This window comes from Sinocyclocheilus rhinocerous, unplaced genomic scaffold (genome assembly GCF_001515625.1).
Source record: "Sinocyclocheilus rhinocerous isolate Xijiao unplaced genomic scaffold, SAMN03320098_v1.1 scaffold3493, whole genome shotgun sequence".
Taxonomy (NCBI): Eukaryota; Metazoa; Chordata; class Actinopteri; order Cypriniformes; family Cyprinidae; genus Sinocyclocheilus; species Sinocyclocheilus rhinocerous.
In genome coordinates this window covers 167,930-172,660 of record NW_015647951.1, presented here as the reverse complement: position 1 = coordinate 172,660, position 4,731 = coordinate 167,930, and positions in this window count along the sequence as shown.

Below are 4,731 nucleotides of genomic sequence, written 5' to 3'. Positions count from 1 at the left end.
GTACACAAATCAGCATTAATAATAATAATAATAATAATAATAATAATAATGACAACATAATAATATATAATAACCAATATATAAAAAATAATGTATGGAGCAGGGCTGTTATAGTAAGCTAAAACTAAAACCATAAAAAAATGTTGTTACTATAAACAAATACTATAAAACATTTTTTTTTAAATAAAAAAAACGAAAAATAAAATAAAAATGCTCAACAGATTTCTTTTAGTGAAGCTCCCAGTAAACAAAACAAAATTATTTATATATATAATTATTATTATAGAGATAAGATGATATACTGTAATAATAAAGGATTTATTTAAAGATTAAAAGATTGTTATAGTTAACTAAAACCATAGAAAATGTTGCTACTATAAACAAATACTATAAAAACATTTTTTAATTTTATATAAAAAAATAAAATAAAAAAATGCTCAACAGATTTCTCTTAGTGAAGCTCCCAGTACACAAAACAACATTAATAATAATAATAATAATAATGATAGAGATAAGATGATATAATAATAAAGGATTTATTTAAAGATTAGAACTAAAACCATAGATAATCTTGTTACTATAAAATAAAAATAAAAAACAATTATAACAAGCATTATCAGTTAACTAAAAAAAATGTTACAATAAATACGACTATAAATAAAACTTAAAACTTATTCTATTTTAGTTAGTTGCCAAGGCAACATTTTCTGTTTTTGTTTAGTTTAACTTGATGTACTACAATAACTAAAACTATAACTGAAATTAAAATTAATAAAAATTATATACTTTTTTTTTTATCTCATCAAGTCATTGAATGACTAAAAATGTAACTAAAATTTAAATATAAAAATAAAACCTAATTCAAAATATTAATAAAAGCTGATAATGATGCTATAATAACACTGTTATCTACACAAAAGACAACATATGTATGTACAAAACACACACCAAGTTTGAAAGTGAAAGAAGAGTACAGTGAATATTTCTTGTGAGGAATGCAGTGGCTGGATCTGGTTGTTCTGCGAGAGCTCTTTTGTGTGTGTGCAGTACATCAGACGGCCAGTGGTCTGTCTGAGGTGTTAGCAGCTGTTTTATATCAAATGAACTGTCGATGCTCTGACCCGGATGTGTCTGAACGCCTCGTGTCCCGTCAGTCTCTTCTGATGAACCGACTGATTCGTGTGCTGTGAGAAATGTCAGAATCCAGCGCTTTGCTTTCTCTCCTCTCTCTGAATAGCGGCTCACGTCAATCACGTGCGACCTCTGCTCCCGTATCTCTCTCTATATCATACGTTTGTGGCTTTCTACAGTAAAAAGGTTCAGGGTTGACGAAAACCGAAGCCGTTTTTTAGTATAAGTGTGTGTGTGTGTGCTCAACCGAAACTTTCAATGGCGAGTCTAAAAATGAGCACATCATTATCTCTCATCCTGACCTCACATTTCCATTCTGCGGAAGGCTCTGATGTCAAGCTGTCAATCAAATCCACAGCACCCAGTACACAAAACAGCATTAATTATAATAATAATAATGACAATATAATAATATATAATAACCAGACAAAATAATGTATGGAGCAGGGCTGTTATAGTTAACTAAAGTTAATTTGTTACTATAAACAAATACTATAAAACATTTTATAAATTTTATATAAAATAAAATAAAAAAACTAAAAATAAAATAAAAAAGCTCAACAGATTTCTTTTAGTGAAGCTCCCAGTAAACAAAACAAAATTATTATTATTATTGATAATAATAATAATGATAGAGATAAGATGATATAATAATAAAGGATTTATTTAAAAATTAGAACTAAAACCATAGATAATCTTGTTACTATAAAATAAAAATAAAAACCATAATTATAACAAGACAAAATACTGTATGTCGCAGCATTATTAGTTAACTAAATTTTTTTTTACAATAAATACGACTATAAATAAAACTTAAAACTTATTATATTTTAGTTAGTTGCCAAGGCAACATTTTCTATTTTTGTTTAGTTTAACTTGATGTACTACAATAACTAAAACTATAACTGAAATTAAAATTAATAAAAATTATATACTTTTTTTTTTATCTCATCAAGTCATTGAATGACTAAAAATGTAACTAAAATTTAAATATAAAAATAAAACCTAATTCAAAATATTAATAAAAGCTGATAATGATGCTATAATAACACTGTTATCTACACAAAAGACAACATATGTATGTACAAAACACACACCAAGTTTGAAAGTGAAAGAAGAGTACAGTGAATATTTCTTGTGAGGAATGCAGTGGCTGGATCTGGTTGTTCTGCGAGAGCTCTTGTGTGTGTGCAGTACATCAGGTGTTAGCTGGGGTTTTCTGCGTGAGTTAGCCGCTGTTTTATATCAAATGAACTGTCGATGCTCTGACCCGGATGTGTCTGAACGCCTCGTGTCCCGTCAGTCTCTTCTGATGAACCGACTGATTCGTGTGCTGTGAGAAATGTCAGAATCCAGCGCTTTGCTTTCTCTCCTCTCTCTGAATAGCGGCTCACGTCAATCACGTGCGACCTCTGCTCCCGTATCTCTCTCTATATCATACGTTTGTGGCTTTCTACAGTAAAAAGGTTCAGGGTTGACGAAAACCGAAGCCGTTTTTTAGTATAAGTGTGTGTGTGTGTGCTCAACCGAAACTTTCAATGGCGAGTCTAAAAATGAGCACATCATTATCTCTCATCCTGACCTCACATTTCCATTCTGCGGAAGGCTCTGATGTCAAGCTGTCAATCAAATCCACAGCACCCGCCTCCCTCTGAAGTGAGACTCCTCCCCCTCTCTAGTTAATTAGCTGCTTGCAGTGATTGACAGTTTTATTTCAGGTTGCCCGGGGAAACCAGATCCGGATGGCAGCTGGTTGATCATTACATCATTGATATATATATGGAACCGTGACTTATTAGAGCCACACAATGATCTTTTCGTGACGGTTCGGCTAGAACTAAAAATAAAATAAAAAAGCTCAACAGATTTCTTTTAGTGAAGCTCCCAGTAAACAAAACAAAATTATTATTATTATTGATAATAATAATAATGATAGAGATAAGATGATATAATAATAAAGGATTTATTTAAAGATTAGAACTAAAACCATAGATAATCTTGTTACTATAAAATAAAAATAAAAAACAATTATAACAAGCATTATCAGTTAACTAAAAAAAATGTTACAATAAATACGACTATAAATAAAACTTAAAACTTATTCTATTTTAGTTAGTTGCCAAGGCAACATTTTCTGTTTTTGTTTAGTTTAACTTGATGTACTACAATAACTAAAACTATAACTGAAATTAAAATTAATAAAAATTATAGACATTTTTATTAATTTTTTAAAAATCTCATCAAGTCATTGAATGACTAAAAATGTAACTAAAATTAAAATATAAAAATAAAACCTATATATAAAATAAAAGCTGATAATGATGCTATAATAACACTGTTATCTACACAAAAGACAACATATGTATGTACAAAACACACACCAAGTTTGAAAGTGAAAGAAGAGTACAGTGAATATTTCTTGTGAGGAATGCAGCGGCTGGATCTGGTTGTTCTGCGAGAGCTCTTTTGTGTGTGTGCAGTACATCAGACGGCCAGTGGTCTGTCTGAGGTGTTAGCAGCTGTTTTATATCAAATGAACTGTCGATGCTCTGACCCGGATGTGTCTGAACGCCTCGTGTCCCGTCAGTCTCTTCTGATGAACCGACTGATTCGTGTGCTGTGAGAAATGTCAGAATCCAGCGCTTTGCTTTCTCTCCTCTCTCTGAATAGCGGCTCACGTCAATCACGTGCGACCTCTGCTCCCGTATCTCTCTCTATATCATACGTTCGTGGCTTTCTACAATAAAAAGGTTCAGGGTTGACGAAAACCGAAGCCGTTTTTTAGTATAAGTGTGTGTGTGTGTGTGTGTGTGTGCTCAACCGAAACTTTCAATGGCGAGTCTAAAAATGAGCACATCATTATCTCTCATCCTGACCTCACATTTCCATTCTGCGGAAGGCTCTGATGTCAAGCTGTCAATCAAATCCACAGCACCCGCCTCCCTCTGAAGTGAGACTCCTCCCCCTCTCTAGTTAATTAGCTGCTTGCAGTGATTGACAGTTTTATTTCAGGTTGCCCGGGGAAACCAGATCCGGATGGCAGCTGGTTGATCATTACATCATTGATATATATATGGAACCGTGACTTATTAGAGCCACACAATGATCTTTTCGTGACGGTTCGGCTCAGAAAGTTTTGCATTGGGCAAACATCACTCACCTTTTCTATTGGAAATGTAAAGATGTGGTTATTTTTGCCGGAGCTGCTCACAGAAATGACACGAGTGGGACTCATTAAAGCGGGCTGAGTTTCTGTAGATAAGCAGATGTTCTTGAGCGGCGACCCTCTCAGCGTGATTCCTGACCAAACGGAGGATTATCTTCTGATCCGTCCGTCTTCAGCAGCACTTCAGCTCTGCAGTCGCTCTCTCGTGTGTCTCTCACATGTAAAGTGTTTCTGAGGCATGAGGAAGGTCCAGATCTGCACAGTTTTGCTTTTATACGTGCACAAGGCTTGTGCGTCTCACATCAGCAGATGCATCAGGAAACACTGGCATTTGTGTCTCAGGATTTATATTTCGTTTCATAAAGAATTTATTGTAAAATTTTTTTTTTTTTCACGTATTAAAAACCCATAGCATTAATGCAATTTAATATTAA